Genomic DNA, 22,171 nt, shown 5'->3' on the forward strand with positions numbered 1-22,171 from the left:
TTTTTCTAGTTAGATTAGATCTGCGGATCTGGTAAACAAATAAAATTAATTTTTCACAAAAGAAAATGCTCTTGTGTTCACTGGGTGGCTCTATAAATTGTCTTTGTGGTAATTATACTCTTATATGTAGAACCTGAATACATTCCTTGATGTTGTTAAAGAAGGTCTGGTTCCCTTCTGCTGTGAAATGTGCTCCGTCCTTTCGGTATACTCTGGCATGTCAAAATAGATATTATTTTATTAACTGGCCTCCGCCCAATGGCCACAGAGAAATACTGAAATTATTTTATTAACACGTCTAATAGATTTATCAATCTTTGTGCAAAATTGAAATGACCATTGCCACTTATGCCTTTGACATATGTTGAAATGATACGTAGGCTCTTCGAGGTAAGAGATTCATCAATGTTGCCAATGACTCCTCAATTCGATTTCAAGTCCAACCACTGTGATTCTGCCTAGACCGTTGCCGCCACAGTTCACTATCATGAGGTCTGGGCGCTAATCCGAAATGCTGTGAATCATAGGCTACAGCTGATGCCACTTCCTACCTCCATGGCCAAACCATGTGATGTCCACTTTGGAAAATACAAGATCTCTGTCAATACCACAAATGTTGGCTCTCTGGCCCAAATGAAAACATTGTGGCCCACAATCCACACTCTAATCAAGATGCTGCTATGGAGGAGCAGGACAATGAAGGAGTTGGGTGCAGAATGTGACATTTTCCAAACAGCATGGAGTGTGAAGAGAACTAAAAAACAGGCAGTGCAAATGTTAAGGTTGGCCGATGTTGGGGTGCTGATTATTAGGTTCAGTAGTCAATAACTGCTATTTGTATTCTGATGCAATATATCATAGCGATTATGTTGTTTGTAAAACATGTATATATATTTTTTAAAGTAAAAGGTAACTTCCAATGAGAATCCTAATCAGACTTGCAGAATTGACAAAGGTTTATGAACTGTTAACCTTTAACTGGCTTGTAAGGACTTTCAAATCAATTGCCATGGAAGCTGAGGTTGTGAAAATGTCTATGGAGAAAGCACACATGTATATTGCAAATGAAGCAAACTGTGCTGGTTAGTTTACATGTGGAAGGGAAAGAATTAGAACACATAAAAGTAACTTCTGCCATACCTTTCCCTTAGTCTTTTACCTTTTTTAAGGGTGTTTTGCGGATCCGCGGATCCATCGCGTTATATGAGGGCCACACTGATGCCGTTAATCTTTTCCCTGGTTTAGAACCATTGGCACTGGCCATTCGTGCGTCTGCGTGATCCTGGGGCATCCCAATGGGCACAGACTTGCATGCCATTTCACTATACGCTGACGACATTCTCTTATATATCAGGGATGTTTGCTCTGGCCACATGTGCACTTTCAATGCCAATTTCAGGGGTGCATCAGGGTGGCCTGCGGCCCCCAATGCACTCTTGAAATTGCATGTGCAATTTGCGAGTACCTATTTGGTACTCGCAAATTGCGCATGGAATTCCCATTCATTCCTTTGGTCCTCCAGGTTCATAGGCATGAATGGAAAGCTTTTCCCTAATTTCGAATCACAATTATCTATTTTCAATTAAGAAATATGTGGGTATTACTCACACCAAGGAAGGGGCCCAAAGGTCCCGACCTGCACACCCCTTTAACACCCCTAAATTTAGTATTTAGGGGTGGCCCTGAACCTTGCCTCCTCAGATTCATGGAAGAAAGAAGAATGACCAAAGAGCCATGCTGATCCAGGAAGAAGAGGACACCAACTGCTTTGGCCCAGCTCTACCGGCCTGTCCCGACTCCGACCTGACTACTTAGAAACCTCTGCATGTCCAGCATCCCCCCAGAAACCCTGAGGCCCTGCACTGCAACCATCTTTAAGACTCTGTCTCCCGTGAGAATCTGGATCCAGGCGGCTCCACGATTTTGCACCACTCAGCACCGGACGCCTACGGCCTGAGTTTGAGTGGCCCAACACCGCGAGGAGGTGTCTCCTGTATCCTGATCTGTGATCCCTGGCCTCCCTCAAACTTCGAGTTGACGCCTGTAGCCTCAAGCTGAAGGGACCCCCCCGACCGCGACTGGAGCTGGTAAAAAGAACCCGACACCAAAAGACAGCTCTGCACCCGACACCATACAGCCTTGGTTAGCCCAACCAACGGTGTCCAGGCATCCCTCAAGATCCCAACTTATGTCTTCAGCCAGTGGTCGTCTCCAGGAAGCCTCCCTGCCTGAGCCTGCAGCATCTTTACCGAACCGGAGATCCTCATTTGTTAAATGGTAGCGGCAGTTTCAGTCGATAACCTTTCAAGTATTTGCCCGGCGGTAATCGCCTCTCATACCACTCGATAATTTACCAATAAAAGAGGCAGGCGCCGGAGACTGGAAGGCAGGAAACAAAGTTTTATTCCGTCGGAGCAGAACACATCAGATCAGACAGCAAGGTATCGTCACGAGGTGCTCTAACTGCATCTCTGAGACCTGGTCTCTTATACACAGGTTTATTGCTTTATTACACATAGTACATTCTTGAGATTCCCTTGATGTATGGGGGAATATCCCCTGAAGCCCCGGTTCAGATCCGATCCCACACATAGATACAGTAGAAGTTCCCACCCCACCCACAGTAGGAGATGGCTATTGCGCAGCAGGGTATTCCGCCAATTCCTGGGGGGTGTGTGTGACCGGTCGGGTCTCAGGGAGTAGGGGCTTTGATCTACTGTAATCCCTTTGATGTGGGGTGTTTCCCTTACAGTAGGGGCAATAAACTGCATCCGCAGGGCTAGGTGATGGCCTGGGACCAGTTCAGACAATGGGTCGCAGAGGAAGGGGGTTATCAAAGGAGAGGCATGACCATGTATGGGATGTCGGTCGGATGTGGTTCCGTAGCAGGGTCGCGCAGAAGGAGAGGGTTTATGGCCTGTATGAGAGAGCGGGGGTGGCCAGCGCGCGGGGGATGCTCGCAGCGCCAAGGGGAACGCGCTGGCGATTGACAATGAGCGGGGAGAGAGTGGGGTGCCTAAAATGGCGGCCGTGCATTCGCTGTGCGTGGCGCTGGGGAGAGGCAAGATGGCGCAGATAATGTTCAGTTTGCAAGCTAAATTTCCACAGTCCTCCCTTTTAACATATCTCGCCAGCTTGTCTAGTTCGGATTTATCCCCATAATACTACGGACTTCCACCTCATAAAGGGCTTTCATCCGTTCTGTTTCAAAGTTCAAAGTCTTAGGGCAGATGCAGTTCATAAAAAGCGAACATAAAGGTGGCAGACACTGAATCCCCAAACAACATCCACATAGTACCACAATCGGTATTAGGATAAATGAAAACAGCCTCCATCCCCAACTTTTAATAGCGTCCCAAAACCAACTCCCCAGCGACCATTCTTCTTGCTCTTGATGGACCTCTGTGGACAGTCTGTGGAGGTGTTCAATTGCTTTGTAGACTGAGGGTGAGTTATCTGGTACGTAGGTACAACAGCTGGACCCAATGATGCGGCATGCTCCTCCACGATCTGCCAGAACCACGTCTAGAACGAGGCGGTTCTGAAGGGCCACTAAGCGGACGGCCTGGAGCTCGGCGGTGTTGTTGGCGAGGGCGCCAGCCGTAATGTTCATTGCCGTTTCGACTGCCTGGGTTAAGTGGCGGATGGCACGGCTGTTTGCCATTGGACCCCAGAGTGGAACAAGGCCTTTTACTGCGTCCATGAACTGCGCTCCGGTGGAGTCGGCTTGTACAATGTCTTTGGCACGTTTCTGTCGGTGATGGTTTGCTGGAGCCACATATGTCGGGGGAAGGACAAAGGCGATGTAGCAGGTGCCTCCCCAACCTTTCGGGAGCCAGGTGTAGGCCTTAGTACCACAGACGAAGTACATATTTGGGGAGGCAACAAAGGAGGGTGGGTCAACTGAGTCCAATGTTCGGGTGATGAGGCAGGAGCTGTGGCCCACCAGCTGTGCCCCCAGGCCTTCGAGGCATACAGATCCAGTGATGTTGATGACGGACAGGGCCACTGTTAGGGTGGCGGCTGTCCGTTTTCGGAGGTAAGAGAAGGTGGGTCTGGCTGGATTGTTGAACACTTGCATTTCAACTCGTTCTTTGGCAGGGATGTCCATGTGAAAGGAAGTGTTCGATCTCAGAGGGCAGAAGAGGGCGGAAGTTCTACCAGTTTTGTTCAGCCAGAACCCATGGTAGAAGTGTGACATGGTTCTGCCGGAAGTGGCATTGTCCTTGTAGCTCTCCTGCAGGAGGATCAGCCAGGCGAGGCAGGAACCATGGACAGAAAAAGGTGAAGGGATGAAAGGGATTGAGTGCCCAGTGGCATGTGGTAGCAATCCACAGATCCAGCAGTTAGTGGCGTTGGTGGCAAGATTGTGTTGGTGGAGCAACTGCACAAAAGAGTTATTCCAGAACTCCTTACGCCTTTCTCGGAGTTGGGGTGAAAGTGAGATCAGATGGTGTTCTTTCGTGGTGGTAGGTTGAACGGTGGTCAGCAATGTCTTATGAGCGGGTGTGTTCTCCTCCATGATCCAGAAGGTGACCATGAGGAGAAGGCAAAAGAGAAGGGTAATGAAAAGTGTAATAGTCTTTAAGCTGTGCATTCGGTCAGTCTTTGGGTTTCTGTAGTGGATCTTCGGACGTCCGGTTGCTTCCATCATCTTCATGTTGGGCGCTTCCATCACCTTCAAGAGACTCGGTAGCGGGCAGAACCACAGACTTTGTTTAGTTTCTCTCCTGGTGGCCTTTGAGGTGGCTAGGCTACCGCTCTGAGATTTCCACTTAGCCTGTGGTCTGCTTAGCCGAAGTTCTCTCCTTTCGTCGCAAGTTATACCCTTCTTTGGATGGCACAGTGGGATCGGGATGTTCAATCAATTCAAGTGTCTCTGTATCCGGGCAGCGGCTCAGGGATGGTCGGTCTTTGTCCAGAAGTTCCTCTTGGGCGGTGACGTTGTCCGTGGTTGTCAGGGTCGGTGATACCTTCTTGCAGTGGTGTGCATGCAGCCAATTGCGTTTCCCCTCCACTCGAAGAGCTGTTCGGGTGGTGATCAGGACTTGCAGGGGGCCCGTCCACCGGGGCTCCAGACTCTTGGTGCGCTGGAAGTTACGCACTAAGACGAAGTCACCAGGTTGGATGTCGTGCCCGGGGCCCCTGGAAACATCGGGAATGGCGTGCAGCACCTGCTGATGGATGATAGACAACGTTTTAGTTAGATTGTACAGATAATCAGACATGAGGACGTCCGGGACGTCGTGGATGGATGTCGGTTTTGGTGCAGTCCAAAGGTTCATGGGCCGCCCGAAGACGACCTTGTAGGGGGTTAAGTGGTGTTTGGTGGGGGTGGAACGCATTGATAGCAATGCTAGTGGGAGAGCGTCTGGCCATCTTAGCCCTGTGGTGGCGACTATTTTTGCTATCTTAAGCTTCAATGTGGCATTGTGTCGCTCAACCAGGCCTGCAGATTGGGGATGGAAGACCGCATGGAATTTCTGTTTTACACCCAACCCTTTTAAGATGAGTTGGATAACTTCGGCTACGAAGTGGGGGCCGTTGTCGCTCCACAAAATTCGACAAAGGCCGTATCGGGGGAAGAATTCCTTCAGTAGTACTTTTGCGGTAGTCATAGCGGTGTTGTCATGGGTTGGGTAGGCTTCCACCCACTTGCTGAAGGCACACACAACGACAAGTACATACTTTAAACCTTGGCACCTTTCTAGCTGGACATAGTCCATTTGTAGGACTTCAAAGGGGTGATTGGGGACCCCAAACCCTCCCCGGGGTACAGCAGTTCCTTTCCCAGGGTTGTGTTGGAGGCATACTAGGCATTGTTGGACCAAACGTTTGGCTGAGTCTGGTATTCTGTCGTTGTGCCAGACTTTGGAGATGAGTTCGATCATGGGGGCAGACCCTATGTGTGCGGGGGAGTGTGCCATGGTCAGCATGGGGATCAAGTATGAGTCGGGTAGCAACCATTTGTCTTTAGTTCGCCAACAACCGTCATCGTCCTTCAATCCCACCCGGGCCCATTCAGTTAATTCGTGTGGTGTGCTGGCTAGTTGGATATCCCTAATTGTTTCCCTAGCATCCTTCCATTTCTCAGTTTGTGACCTGGTCACGTACATACGGGTCGTGGACCTATTCTCGGCTGTGGTTCGGGCAGTAATGTCAGCTAGTGCATTTCCCTGTCCTATAATGTCTGTCACCTTCTTGTGTGCCTGGCATTTGATCACAGCTAACCGTGTGGGGAGGAGGACTGCTTCGGTCAGGGCAGAGACTAGATCTCCATGCAGGATGGGTGTGCCATGAGAAGTCAAGAATCCCCTCTCTTTCCATAAGAGCCCAAAGTGGTGAACTACCCCAAATGCGTACTGACTGTCTGTGTAAATGTTTGCGGTTGTCCCTGCTGCCAGGATGCAGGCTCGTGTGAGGGCAATTAGTTCCGCCGCTTGCGCGGATCGCTGTGTGATGCGGGCTGTCTCAACAACTGTTCGAGCTGTGGTGACTGCATAGGCAGCTGAGGTGGTACCATCGGGGACCTTGATGCATGAGCCATCCACCCACAGTTCTCCGTCAGGGTCCGGGAAGGCAGTATCCCGGAGGTCAACCCTACTCTTGGTTTGTTCGTCGGTGAGGGTCACGCAATCATGTATAGGGGATGCATTGGGGTCAGCATCAGGGAGAGGCAGTAGTGTGGCTGGATTCAGAGTGGTGCATCGTTTTAATGTGATGTGGGGTGCAAGCAGAGTCAGTTCATAACCAGTCAGTCGTGCGCTAGTCAGGTGTTGAGTCTTGGTTTGGTTCAGGAGGGTATCAACAGCATGGGGTACCAATACTGTGAGGGGGTTCGAGAGCACGATCCCCTCACTTTGCCGGATAGAGACAGCAGCGGCGGCTACTGCTCGAAGGCAGGCGGGCAAAGCTATGGCTACGGGGTCAAGAGTGGCAGAGAAGTAGGCACAAGGGCGTTGCTTAGGGCCTATGGACTGGGTTAGGACAGACAACGCACATCCCTCCCTTTCGTGGGTGTAGAGGGAGAAAGGTTTAGTGTAGTCTGGGGTTCCTAGGACTGGGGCCGAGCAGAGGGCGTCTCGTAATTCTTTGAAGGAGGATTGACATTCGGGTGTCCAGGGGAGGGGGAAGGGGGTATCTTTAGCCAGCAGGGAAAGCAGAGGTTTTACGATAAGACTGAAATTTGGCAACCACTGACGACAAAAGGAGGTGAGGCCCACTAGGGACCGCACTTGCTTCTGAGTTTTGGGAACAGGGGTTTCTAGGATGGTTTGAATTCGGTCAGGGGTAAGTTTCCTCCCGTCTTTGGATAGTAGGTGGCCTAGATACGTTACTTGGGGCTGGCAGAATTGCAATTTCTTTCTGGAGACCTTGTGACCGTTCTCCGCAAGGAAGCGGAGGAGGTGAATGGTGGCTGTGACGGCAAGTGGAGTGGTGTCGGCCGCCAAAAGAATGTCATCGACGTACTGTATCAACGCCACTCCATCGGGTAGTTTGACTGCATCTAGTTGCCTCTTGAGGGCTTGGCTATAAATACTAGGACTCTCTGTGTAGCCTTGGGGTGCCCTGCAGAATCTGTACGAACGGGCTTTTAAAGTGAAGCCGAACAGGTAGCGGCTGTCTGGGTGGATGGGGATGGAAAAGAATGCGTTCTTGAGATCAATAACGGTAAAGATGGTGGCAGTGGATGGAATCAGGGTGAGGATGGTGGTGATGTCTGAGACCACGGGGTACTGGGGTACGACTACTTTGTTAACCTCTCGCAAGTCAACAATGAAACGGTAGGCTTTCTCATCCCCCTCGCCTTGCTTTTTTACAATGGGTAGGATAGGGCTGTTGCAAACATTACTGACTACTTCTTCTACCACTCCTGCCTCGACTAGGGACTCGATGATTTCCACCAATGCCTTCTCGCCTTCGGGTGATATCCGATACTGTGGAAGCTTTGGGAGCACTGCATCCGGTCGGACGGTTATGTGTACCGGGTCGATCACCATGCGCCCTACGTCTGAGTCGGTTTTAGCCCATAGATGTGAAGGTAATGTGTCGAGTAGGGACATATCAGCATCGGTTATAGAGAGCATACGCCGTGTGTGACAGGGTCTGGACAGATCTGGGTTATCGTGTAGGATGACTCGAACTCCGTCTGGGGAGCATCTGATGGTAGCTCGAAAATGTTTTAGCAAATCAAGTCCCATAATAGCATCGGGGGTGTTGGAGGAGAGCAGAAAGGTCGTGTCGGTGGTGTTATCTTCTAAGTCAAAGGGGATTGGTGCTGATAAGGGGTTAGTGGAGGGCGTTCCGTCAAAGCCTATTGAGGTTACGTGTGAGCCAGACAAGGGTGCCCTAGGAATCAGTCGTTTAGATAACGCACTACGTGTCGCCCCAGTATCTACCAGGAATGGAGATTTTGTGCCCAAGACCTTAGCGGTGACGTAAGGACCTTGCTGGTCAACACGGAGTTCGACTGGATCCCTCCCTTGCCCCTGGCGGTCCTATGCGAAGTCATGAGTGCTTTCATAGTCGGACTGCTGACACTGGTTTTGTCGGGGGCGATCAAAGGTGTTTGGTCTGCCTGGCCTGTCGTTGATGGCGTCGTTCGTGTGCCCTCGTCCCTGTCCTCTATTTCTGGGGTCATATGCTGTGTCTCTGGGGTTCCTATTTTTGTTCATTTCCAGAAGGACCGGGCACTGGGATTTCCAGTGTCCGAACCCTCTACAGAACGCACATTGATTCCCATCTAAGTCTCTCCGTCCGTTGTAGGGTGCAGGTGTATGGTCTCTAGGGGGTAGCTTTCTAGGGGCGGTTGGTTGGTAATTCTCTTTTGGGGGTTCCCTTCCTATGGTCACCCCTTGCAACTGTGCTATCATCACCCTCTCCTTTAATTCCTTTTTCTTCTTCTCTGACGCCCTATCGTTCTCGTTCTTCTGGTTTTCGTAGTATTGGGCCATCCGGAGAATTGCTGCGGGTTTGGAGGCTGCCCAACTACTCTCGCTGGTCTGTAGCTTCTGGGAAACTTCTTGTGACAGACCCTTTACATAATTCTGGACAAAGAGGTGGTGTCCGGTTGCGGTGGTCATGTCTTGGCCACTGTAATCGGAAAACACAGTCTCGAATCGGGAGAAGTATTCAGACACATCTTCCTGGGGTTTCTGGCGGCAAGCCGTCACTATCGACCAGTCTACCTTTCTTTCTGGGATTAGAGTCTTCAGCTTTTGTACAATCTGGGAGCTCTAAGATGGCTTTCGGGGGTTTCTGTCCTGGTTCTCGCTGTTTATCTATGGTATCGAGTTGTACCCAGGTATATCCGAACGGCTCAGCGTGGTCAACTTTCCGGATTTGTTTCCACACATCAGCCGGCAGGCATAGCCCAAAGAACAAGTCGATATCTGCTAACGTCATTATCGTTGAGCCTAAGGCTGTACCCAATTCTGTGTAGAAGGCAGTCGGGTTCTTTCTTAAGTCGGGTAGAGTCTTTCTAAAAGTCAAAATATCTTGCCGGTCCCACGGCTGATAGACCCAGTTATATACAACCCTTCCCTTCGCATCTTGGTGGTTGATGTCGTCGTGCGTTCCCTGACCCCGTGGGGGGACCCAGTAGGGGGCAGCTTCTTTGATGGGCATCATGGCATCAGCCCTTCCTCCCTGGGGTTTAGTTGCTATGGGGGTTTCTGTTTTGGTGGTCTGTCCATGTTCTTTAAGGTGTCGGTAGACCTCGAGTGTACGAGTGAAGAGGTTCGTTACATCGCCCTCTCTTTCTTCCCCAATGTCTACCTTCCTATATAGGGCCGCTAAGCCTTCGGGACCTTTATCGTGGTACCTATCCTCATATGCATTCAGGGCGTGATAACAGAGCCGTACGACGAAGTGTCGTCTGCGGCTGTCGGCATACGAGTTATACACTTCTGTTATATACTCCTCACTTTCTTTTCGCTCCACCAGCGTCCCTACTATCTTATCAATTCCTGCTCGTTCATCCTTAGTTAGTCGATTCATTCTGGTGGACTCTTTCTTTCCTATCTCATGGTCATCTAGCGTTGTAGTCGACGTTGGGTTCGGCACAAGAGGCTCAGCCGGCGCGGAGGCCGTGAGGGCCGAGGCCCCTGTACTGCTTTCGCTCGTGTTCGGGGGTTGTGGGTGTTGCACTACTGATAGGGAGGGTGCATACGGAGGGGGCATGTAAATGATCGGGGGACCTAACAGTAATTCGCCATTCGTTCGCTGCTTGGAGGACAACTCAGGGTAGAGCAAAGAAGGGGTCCTAACAGCGTACTGGCCTGAGGTTTCGGGCTCCTGTCTTAGTTTAGTTTCCCTTCTCTCCTTTATGTCTTCTTCTAACTTTCTAGCGGCAAGGTGAGCTGCCTTTCGTAATTCCTTTTCTGCTTTTACTTCTTCCCTCTTTTTCCGTTGCGTTGCTTCTTTGCGCCACATGCCGATACTGTCAAGCATAGTAGGCGTCGTCTTATTGCTACGCAGAGCTATTTCTAGCGCTTCTATCTTATGGTCGTCGAAGGATCCCATCAGTGGCCACTGACTCTCGGGGTCCTTCCTTGTATATTTATGCCATAGCTTGCTATAAGCTACGGCGACTAGTCCATATTTAGTGAACATGTCCTTATTAGGGGTGCCTTCCAGTGAAGCCGGATGGTTCACCTCTAATAAGCGGTCCGGGCAGAACCAACTACCAATCAGTGGGGAGAAGATAGGCATGACGGGTTTCAACGGGGACAAAAGTCAGCACTACCTATCTTTTCACTGCTTGCAAAGACTAGACAGAATATCTCTATTCTTCGTTATTTGTAAGCAGAGAATACCTCCAAAGAACCAATATCGAACAACTAGTGTTCGGACAATCAATCAATCAATCAATGGGGAGATAAAGATAGGCACGACGGGTTTCAACGGGGACAAAAGTCTGCGTTACCTACCCTTCACTATCTGCAAAGGGAGAGAGAGAGTATTTCTACTCCTCCCCGTTTGTAGACAGCAAATATCTCAAAGAGAACAATCAATGAGCAATACTAGTATTCAAACAATCAATCAATTATTTCGCACTTTTGTCGTGTTTCACGACCTTACCCGGATCGCGTGGACAGTTTCTCGTCTTCCGCCTCCAGCGCCCGATCGTCCTCTACTCTCCGTATTTGCCGCGGCACTCCTGATGGTTCTCAGTCAGGACCGTAGATCACTCGAGAGAGGTCTGCTCGGAACCAGTGAAGTTCGGATGATCGGCTGCCAGACGAGGGTCTATTGGGCAGGAGCTCTCCCGATCGTTGCAGTCGTTCACTCTGTCGTCGGGACCTCTCCCACTGGATCCACGTGTCGCTGATGGGCCCCACGTTGGGCGCCAATTGTTAAATGGTAGCGGCAGTTTCAGTCGATAACCTTTCAAGTATTTGCCCGGCGGTAATCGCCTCTCATACCACTCGATAATTTACCAATAAAAGAGGCAGGCGCCGGAGACTGGAAGGCAGGAAACAAAGTTTTATTCCGTCGGAGCAGAACACATCAGATCAGACAGCAAGGTATCGTCACGAGGTGCTCTAACTGCATCTCTGAGACCTGGTCTCTTATACACAGGTTTATTGCTTTATTACACATAGTACATTCTTGAGATTCCCTTGATGTATGGGGGAATATCCCCTGAAGCCCCGGTTCAGATCCGATCCCACACATAGATACAGTAGAAGTTCCCACCCCACCCACAGTAGGAGATGGCTATTGCGCAGCAGGGTATTCCGCCAATTCCTGGGGGGTGTGTGTGACCGGTCGGGTCTCAGGGAGTAGGGGCTTTGATCTACTGTAATCCCTTTGATGTGGGGTGTTTCCCTTACAGTAGGGGCAATAAACTGCATCCGCAGGGCTAGGTGATGGCCTGGGACCAGTTCAGACAATGGGGCGCAGAGGAAGGGGGTTATCAAAGGAGAGGCATGACCATGTATGGGATGTCGGTCGGATGTGGTTCCGTAGCAGGGTCGCGCAGAAGGAGAGGGTTTATGGCCTGTATGAGAGAGCGGGGGTGGCCAGCGCGCGGGGGGATGCTCGCAGCGCCAAGGGGAACGCGCTGGCGATTGACAATGAGCGGGGAGAGAGTGGGGTGCCTAAAATGGCGGCCGTGCATTCGCTGTGCGTTGCGATGGGGAGAGGCAAGATGGCGCAGATAATGTTCAGTTTGCAAGCTAAATTTCCACACATTGAAATGCACAGAGCCCCTGACGTCGCTTGGCACATTGCACCCGGCTGCCCCTTTGCCATTGGTGGTGCAGCTCCTGTGGTGATTGTTGGCTCCTGCAGTGCTGATCTGTATCTCAGGAGCTTTGCTCCCACAGCCAAGTGGCCTTCACGCTAGCAGTCCCTGACCGAAGGACCCATTAATCCCATTGGCTAACATTGGGCCCCTGCACTTTGCACCCGGCCGCCCTAATGATGCTGTTGGTGCAACTTGAGTGCCTACCTAGCCCTTGGGGAACCTTGTTCCTAACCCCCAAAACTCCCACTCGTAAGACGTTTACTTACCTGAGTACCCGCTAACACTTTTCTCCCATAGCAACCCATGTTACGAGTGTTGTTCCTGAAAATGTTGTGTTGAGCTGAACTTTGTATGAAAGAAAAAGTAACTATACTGCAAACCTTGAAAAGTCTTACTTACCTTGTATTGTGAGATTCCCGGTGTGGTATCTATGCATACCACCCTGAGTAATTGATGCAATCCAAAAGTAATCTAAAAGTATTCTAAAAGTGATATCTGTGTAATTTTAACTGTTTTTAAACCTTAATCAAACCTGTAACAATTGCAGATCCAACCACAACTGAATTTCCTTGCAATGTCTTGCATTTGAGAGTATATTTCACTCACCTGTGCCAAGTCCTGCATGGTTCTAGAAATAAAACATGAGTATAACTTTTTTATACTTACCTAATTGGTCTGGATCCAGTCACTGAATGTGTGCCGTCAGTCTTGAGTGAATGAATACAATAAATGCTTAACACATCCTCTGGATAAGCCTAACTGCTCGCCCACACTACCACCAAGAGAACTTACCTAATTTAACCTCTGCTATACCTCTAGGGACTCCCTGGACTCTGTGCACACTATACCTACCTTTGGTATAGTTACAGAGCCAGCTTCCACCAAGTGGGGTCTAGTCTGCGAAGCCCCGCTGGAGTTATATGTGAACGATGTAGGAAATTGAAGTGCAGCAGTTGGAATCTGTGATTGCAGGATGCCCTCTTCACCAGACCACATGCAAGATTCTAATCCGAGTCCTCGATCGGGACCTCCAGGTCCACTTCCCATGCTGCCCCCCCCCCGTGGGGGATTTTAGAGACATCCTCTCTGAGAGCTTTATACAAAAGTGTGATGAGGTGTCTGCATCGGCCCCACCTGATCAAACCGCCCAATGTATGAGAAGGCAGTGGGGCTGCCAGGTGGGTGCACCAGATCTCTTTGGCTTTGTTCCCTAGCTTGGCATAGCAGAGGAAGTGACCCTGCCCTATGTCGAAGGGGTCCTGTGTATCTTGAAACATGAGAAAGACCTACCCCCGCAAAAGGTCCCCCGCTAGAAAGCATCCCCCCTCTCTCCATCTTTCCATAGACATATCTTGCTCTATGGACCGAAAGGGTTCGAAGTCCCAGATCTGCTATTCCCTGTCTAAGGGGGCCCTTCGTAATACCTTCTTCACTGCCAGCTCCCACACCCGGGCCGTGTGCTGTACCAGGTATGGGACCGTTACATCAGTGCGGCCACCCCTCATCAACAGGCGCAGAAAGGTGTCTTTACCGATTATACCCTGCAACAACCATTTCTCCCAATTGTCCTTGTCTGTTAGCAATTAAGCAGCATGCAGAAGGTGTGCTGCGAAATAGTAGAGATGCATATCCAGCAGCGTCAGTCCCCCCTTCTCCATATCCCTCATAAGAACCGACCGTGAGAACTGATTGCTTTGCCCTGCTCACACCAGAGAAATCAACAGGCTATCAAGGCGAGTAAGTCCCTCCCGAAAGAGAACAGCGAGTTCTAGAAAAGGTATAGATAGTGAGGAAGGAAGAAAATCTTGGAAATGGCTGCCCACCCAATCACCAACAGGAGCAGCATCTTCCAAAATTCAATTGACCCAGTCAGGCCTCTCAAAGCCCTGTCCACATTGAGGCGCCTGCAGGTGTCCTCTGTATGTGCAACCATCGGTCCCAGGTAGTGATAGCTTGTCCCCTCCCATCAAACCCCATGCTCTGGCAATTGTTCAGGCGTTACCATGGCCAATCTTCCCAATGGTAACAGTAAGATCTTTCAGATATTGACTTGTAGGCCGCAGTCTCCACCAAAAGCCGCCACATGTCTCATCAGGGATGCCACTAACTCATCTGGAGACTGGAGATAGATCAATGCATCATCCGCATATATAAAGACGATGTGATTCTGCCCACCCTTGCACAGACCCCAAGGCACTGATTTCCTGTGTAATGGTATTGCCACTGGCTACTGGCTCCACAGCTACGGCGAACAGGAGTGACGAAAGGGGACAAGCCTGTCGAGTGTCCTACTTGACAGCCCATAACATAACACGTGTATTTGTAAAGCGCACGTTCACCCCAGCAACGGGGCATCTTGTTGCTGAAATAACAGATGTATATTGTTACCCAACTCAATGTTACAAAGTTTATCGACCTCAAATGGATGAAAGGCTGAGTGGACCCGCCGGGATTTGAACCTGTGACCATGAGGTCGAACACAGGCCCCTGCAGTGGATGCATTAGTCCACTGAGCCACCAGACCCGGCCATGCCTCTGACACCTCACCGCCTACCCGAACCATGGGTCATTCATAACAATTGAATCCAGCCCAGGAACGCCAGGCCAAAGCCCATCCCCCAGAGCACTGTAATTAGATAGCTCCAGTTGACAGTATCAAAGGCCTTCTCTAGGTCGATTGATACAAGCGTCATATCTTGGTCCATTCCGGTGTTCTGGTGCAGTACATGTGTTAATTGCAGAGATTGGGCGCCATGCTATGAACTGGCATGAACCGGCATTGGTTCTCATGAACCAACCCACGCACCCCTATCTACACGTGCCTCGCCAACAACTTACAGAGGATGATAAAATCAGAATTGATCATAGTAAGAGTGTTCTACGAGGAGGGATCCTCTGGGGCACCCTCCGGCTTCAGCACGAGACAAATGATTACCTCTCGCATAGGTAGGAGTCAGAGTCCAACCCATACAAGCCTCTAAAAATACTTTCAATAGTTTCTCCATCATCTTCATGAGGTAGGTTGGTAGGAAATTGGTTGGGAAGCCGTCAACCCCGGCGGCCTTCACCATATTTAGCTCCAGCAAGGCAAGCCTAAGCTCCTTTAGTGTGATAGCCTCCTCTAAGTCATTTGTCCCGTCTCGCGAGAGACGAAACAGGTCCAGTTCCGTAAGGACCTCCTCTGCCAGCTCCAGCTGATGATCAACCCCGGCTCTATACAGAGCCCTCAGACCACCGCTTTAAGAGAATCCCAATGATTAGCCCTAGAGATGGTAGTGCCCCAGTTGCGTTCCAGATACTCCTGAATTGCAGTTGCCAACCTTTCTGGGCTAGCTGGATCCATCAGGAGTTCAGAGGGCATACTACATCTCCTCACCGTCCGTGACCTCCTCCCCAATGTAGACGTAGAAGCACCGAAGAGTGGTCTGAGAAAAACCTCCCTAAGTGATCAACCGCCCACATCATCCCGGGGTTTACCCTGCCAGCAGTAGTCCATCCAAGTGTCTGTATGTGCTGTGTGTCAATGAGTTACATGTGAATTCTGCTGAATGTGGGTAGAAGGTGCTGCAACTATCCATCAATTCCAAATTATCCATGACCCGGGAGAGGGACTCTGTCATCAGGGGCTTTGTACCCAGTCGTGGTGGGAGCCGATCCCTGTCCCCATCTACCATGCAATTATAGAGGGGGGAGAGGATGTAGCTTCTCCTCCATAGAGCGGTCGACCTCAAAGCTGGGGAACCAGGTTCGAGTCTCGGCAAGGACGCTCAACATCCTGTGATTTTGGGCAAATCACTTAATCTCCCTGTGCCTAACAGAAAATTAATGTGTCCTTGTGTAACGAAACTGGTGCTCATGTAAAGCGCTCTGATACTCAATATTTTCGGGTCTAGTTCGCGCTAAATAAAAATAAAAAATAAAATAATTAAAGTCTCCCAGCCAGATTATAGGGGACCCCACGCTGCCCTCCAGCAATACCTTCATGGCCCCATAAAACAGCCCATCATCAACATTTGGGCCATACGCGTTCAGAATGGTAATGTCCTAGCCGTTGAGCTCGCCCTGAAGGAGCAGATATCGTCCCTCTTCATCCGCCTCACTGTACACATGGCGAAACGGGACCCCCGGGGCAACCAAGATCGCCACCCTCTCCAGCATAGAACAAGTACGTCGCCGTAAATAGTTGATGCCTCCATTTTATTTCTAACTTTTGGACCTCATTCCCCATTACAGACTATCTTGACCCGATGGTGCAGACGAAATGAGTGGACTCTATAACGTTTCTGTGTAACTATTTAATCCTCTGACATTTCAGTTGATGACACCGGTGTAGTCAGCCATTAGGTGTATTTCCCCCCACTTGTCCAACCCATCAGCCCTCCAGAGAGGAAGCAGGGCACCCATAATGGATGGACTGAACACCTTAAGTTGCACCTGCGTATGTACTGAAATCAGCAAGCATACACCCATAGGGACTAGTGGCAGAAAAAGAGAAACCAACTGTTGAAGGCCTCCTCATCCAGAACAAACTCTACTTAACATAACTGGGGTTTTGCCCATTTTTGTGTCTCGCTGTCAGGACCCACAGCCTAAACCCCTCTCTTCCCAACCATTAAGCCTACTACTAAGAAGTAGAAAGGGCTTCCTGGTCCACTGGCATTTATCATATTTTGTGCACCATACCTTATTGCAGACAGCATTAAATGACATTGCCCCCATCTTCTGCCGTCTCCCTCCTCAGTCTCTCAAGTCTCCTCACGCCCAGCTGTAGCATCCCAGCTTGATGTCCATTGTTGAGGCTGATGTTTGCCCCGGCCCATGCTCGGGAGCTGCCAGCGCCATGATACCATCTTCCTGAACATCGATCCTGGCAGGATCCTGGTGACACTGGCCTCATTGATGCCAGAGACATCCCAGATTCCCCTGTCCGAATGCTAAAGCGTTGCATTGCCTCGTGTCACTGTTGTCCAGGCTCCTCGCCTTTTTTTCGGCACTTTGTCCCACATCTCCAGCCATCTCCAGACATCTTCCGCCGTGTCAAAAAAGTTTGGCTTATCCTCTGAAATTACATTCAGTTGTGCGGGTGTAAGAGTTTATATCGGAGGGTCATGACCAATAGCTGTCTTTTTGCCTCCAGGAAAGATTTGCGTTGGGCTTGCACTTTCTGTCTATAATCTGGGAAGATGGAGATCTTGTGGTTCTCAAACAGGATATTATTGGCTTCACGGGCTGCCCAAAGAAGGCAGTACCTGTCCCTGTAGCTCATGCAGCTCACGCTATGATAGTGCGTGGCGGTGCACCCGGCATCGGAGGGGCCCCAGAGCACGATGAGCCCCCTCGACTGCAAATTGCAGAGACAGAGCTATGAGTTTCAGAGTATTCCAGATCCATGTTTCTATGAACTTCTCCAACACGTCCCCTCGGTGCGTTCAGGGAATCCCAGGAGGCGGATGTTGTTTCTTTGGGATCTCCCTTCTGCGTCTTCGGCCCTCGACTCTAGTGTCCCTGTTTTCCATGTAAGGGTGTTCACCTGTTTCTTGCTAGTCACCACTGCAGACTGGAGATCGACAATGGAGCCTTCCGCTGCATGGACCTTGTCAGACACCTTTCGCAAACAGTGCACAGGAGGTGCACCTCTATGGAGACTGACTCTATCTTCCCCTCCAAGGCCATTCGGGATCCCTGGATAGCCTCCGTAAAATCAACCTGGGAAGGCTCCTCCATGTGACTGTGTACTCCTGTGTTGTGTTTGTTGCTGGGTGGCAGGCACGACGGTGGCATATTGTTCAATAGTGTTTCCCTGAGAGGGTTCAGGCGCTCTTCCCTTCCCCATGAGTAGAACAGACAAGAAGCACCCCATACAGAGGAATCAGCAGGAGGTGTCGCCGTGCACAAGGGCAGCCATCTTCATTCGATCCCCGTAGGCAATATGTGTGGTACACCCATGCACAGTCCTGCGTGCACAGATGAGTCTGCAGTGCCGAGCTGGCGGGTCTTGTATCAGTGTCAGACCTTTACCCACATGAGTGCCCCACACCCCGCTAGAAGTTGGGGTCTGGGGGTCTCAAGATTCCAGCTCAATGGTGGTGTGAGCGGACCGCTGCAGTCCATTTGAGAACACCCCAGACCCTAATCACAGGGCCCAAGCCAGTATATTGGGGGCCTAAACAGTTCGAGGCATGTGGGCTGCTGAATTCATATCTGTGCATAGATCGCCGCCTAGTGTTGGGTCCGGATGATTGCACATTGTTGTCCTGGAAGAGTCTTCGAAGTATCATGAGATAGATGGCTCCTCCCCTGGACTACAGTGCGCATGGGCATCCCCTCCATCCTTAGATTGTTTTTTTCCACCATTGGGTTCGGATGTCCTAATCTTAGCTCTTAGAGTATTTAGACCTTTTATTCATCGGTATTGTTTTCGTTCGGCGCCGAGTAGTTTCATCGAAGTTAGCCATTTGCCCTTCGACGTCCAAGGCCCGATCAAGATCGACGATGGAACCAAAAACATCGAATAGCCCCTTCAAGCGTTGCCCTCTTTGCAACGCTAAGTATGCTCGCTTCGACGTGCACCCGGTGTGCAACAAGTGCCTCTCTCCAAACCACGACGAAGCCACCTGCATGGCGTGCTCCAGGTTTCGATCGAAGAAGACCCTTCGCATTCGTCGAGCAGCTCGGCTCGAGGCACAGAAAGCGGCGCCGCACCCGGACAACATCTTCGGGACCGAAGATGAGGAGGTCGTGGACCTTGAAGTTCAGGGAGAGATGTCGGATCCGGCGTGGGAGCGTGAATCTGACTATGATGCCGAAGACGAACATATAATAGATGAAGAGGAGGATGACGTCGTCGTACAGGTAGGAGACGACGAAGAGGCCCTTGGGGCCGAGGAGGATGGCTCGGAAAATGAGCTAGGCCCTCAGGTCGCCACAGGGCCAAAGGAGGCACTCGATAAGGCTCAGGTCGCGGGATCGCCACAAGGCCTTACCCAAGATCATTCCTCTCGTTCTTCCGCCCCGCATAAACGCCCGGCGTCGAACTATACTAAAGAGCCATCGGTATCCAAAGCGCCATCACTCGATCAACGAGAATCGAAACTGAAGGCAACGGCACCGAAATCGAAACCGAAAGTAAAAGAGTCTTTCCACGGCGACAAGGCCTCGAAGCCCTCGGAGCCGAAGACATAAAAAAAAGGCTGTCGACGCCGAGAGAGGTCATGGGGACGTCGAGCCACGGGCGGCGCCGAAACTCAAAGCCAAGGGTGCCGACCCGAAGGTATCGGCGCCAAGGAGCGTCAACACAGATATGGAGGGCGGCCATCGAGAGCCAACCCATCCCACTATTCGTGTCCAGAAGACGACATCTGGTACGGGGCTTGATGCCACAACGAAAAAGGCGTCGAAGGACCGTGTCCAATCCACGACACCATCTCCCTTTGTCAAGCAGAAGGTGTCGGAGTCGTTATTACGCATCCACGACAAGGCTTACATAACTGGTGCGAAGACAACCCCGCAGCCGAAACCGGTCAGCGCGGTTCACATTGCGTCGACGCATATAAAGTTCGGCCTCCCACCAGCGGTGCGACCGAAGATGTTCGACGCAAAGAAGGGTCTCGACCAGCAAGAAGCTATCGACCCGAAGAAAACTGTCGATGCACCAACAGGAATAAAGATGGGACAGAGACCTGTTGCAGTGCCTCACGAAGATGAGGTTCCAAGGCAGTTTATCAACGCCACCACTGGTAGACTTTCCATATACAAACGGAAAATTGTAACGGAGACACCCATGGAGCCATACAAGATTCCATTGAAAAAGAAGAGAACCACATCACCAGATCTGGTGGAACATATTCAATTTGGCACCCCAGAAACTCAGTCATTCTCACCCACACACTCTGATACGGATGCTGGAGATGATGGTGATGTTGAGGGCACTTATCCTGTGGATACTGACCCTGAGGACCAAAACCAACTTTGGGTGGACAATACGGATGCAGGGGACACACATACTGCTCCGGACACACAGGCATATGTGGCAAAAACATCTCCTACAGAGGACACTGCTGCTTTCAATGCCTTAATTGAAAGAGCCACCAACAATCATGACGTACAACTCCACACTGATCCTATTGAGGACGACTTTCTAATGGATACCTTCTCTACTTCAGAAAGATCTGTGAAAACTCTGCCCATGCTGAAGGGGGTCCTAAAAAAGGCTAATGACATTTTTAAGGAGACCACTAGGGCGAGAGTCCTTAACCCTAGAATTGAAAAAAAATATAGGCCAGCTCCAGTGGACCCTGCCTACATAAAAGGACAGTTGCCTTTAGACTCATTGGGGGTTTCCAATGCTCGGAAGAGAGCCAACTCACAGACAACGGGTGATGCTCCTCCCCCCGACAAGGAATCTAAGGTCTTGGAAACATCGGGAAAAAGGGTTGCTGCACAGGCAGCTAACATCTGGAGAATTGCCAACAGTCAGGCACTTCTGGCTAGATACTACAGGACGCATTATGATACCCTAGAGACACTGCTGCAGCACCTCCCAGATCAGTATAAAGAAGGAGCGGAGACACTTATTAGAGAAGGGAAGCTCATAAGCAACGCTTGCATAAAATGCGCTCTTGACGCAGCTGACACTGCAGCTAGGGCTATCAACACCAGCGTCATGTTAAGAAGGCATGTTTGGTTGAGAATCTCGGGATTCAAACCAGAGATACAAACAACTATACTCAATCAACCGGTCAACCCTAACTCCCTCTTTGGCCCCGAAGTTGACACCACCCTAGAAAAACTCAAAAAAGATACAGAGACTGCAAAGTCTATGGGGGCTCTGCAATCCCAGCAGTTTCGGAGTGGGTCCTTTCGTCGCTCTAGCAACAGAGGACCATCTAAAACCCAGAACTCCCAACAGTCGCAGTACACTAAAGGAGGTACACAGCCCACCTATAACAAAAATAGTAGAGGTGGATACCGTGGAAACAACATCAAAGGCAGAGGCCGAGGAAACAACAGCTCCAGGTCCTCCGCCACCAACAAACAGTGACGCCTTGTCACTGCCCCCCGACCATGTAACACCTGTCGGGGGGAGACTCCAGAAGTTCCTGCCAGTCTGGGAATCCATTACTACAGACAGGTGGGTGAGAAATTATCCAGTACGGTTATTGTCTGGAGTTCACGTCCACTCCACCCAACATACCACCAAAACACCGTCATATGTCCGCAGAGCACTTGCACTTATTCCAACAGGAGGTTCTCAGTATGCTCCAAAAAGGAGCCATAGAACTCGTGCCTGCAAAGGAACAAGGATCAGGGGTGTACTCACTGTATTTTCTGATCCCCAAAAAGGATGGATCTTTCAGACCCATACTAGATTTAAGACCTCTAAACCGTTACATTCTGTCAGAGCATTTTCACATGCTCACTCTGCAACAAGTGCTGCCGTTGCTCAGTCAGGGAGACTTTCTCGCAACATTGGACTTCAAAGATGCGTATTTCCATATACCCATACACCCCTCACACAGAAAGTATCTCAGGTTCACTGTTCTCAATCAACATTACCAGTTCAAAGTCCTCCCTTTCGGGGTAACGACGGCACCCAGAGTGTTCACCAAGTGCCTGGCAACAGTGGCGGCACACTTAAGGAGACAGCACATACATGTCTATCCTTATCTGGACGACTGGCTTATCCAGGGAAAGTCAGCCCAGAACTGTGCCAGCCACATGTCCCACACCATTCACCTTCTTCACAGCCTGGGCTTCTCACTGAATTATCCAAAGTCCCACCTTCAACCCAACCACGTACAGCAGTACCTAGGCGCAACCATAGACACTCTGGCAGCCACGGCACAGCCAAATTCAGTCAGTGAGGATCAACAGCATTCAGTTGCTCATAAAGAAATTCAGACCTCAACACTCACTCCC

General features: G+C 50.4%; 1 long non-coding RNA gene across 1 annotated transcript in view; it reads left to right on the forward strand.

Annotated features, from left to right (window-relative positions):
• Positions 1 to 22,171, forward strand: part of LOC146869099 (uncharacterized) — a 220,748-nt gene that overhangs the window by 74,009 nt on the left and 124,568 nt on the right. The window lies entirely within an intron of this gene.

This window comes from Triturus cristatus, chromosome 1_1 (assembly GCF_964204655.1).
Source record: "Triturus cristatus chromosome 1_1, aTriCri1.1, whole genome shotgun sequence".
Classification (NCBI taxonomy): domain Eukaryota; kingdom Metazoa; phylum Chordata; class Amphibia; order Caudata; family Salamandridae; genus Triturus; species Triturus cristatus.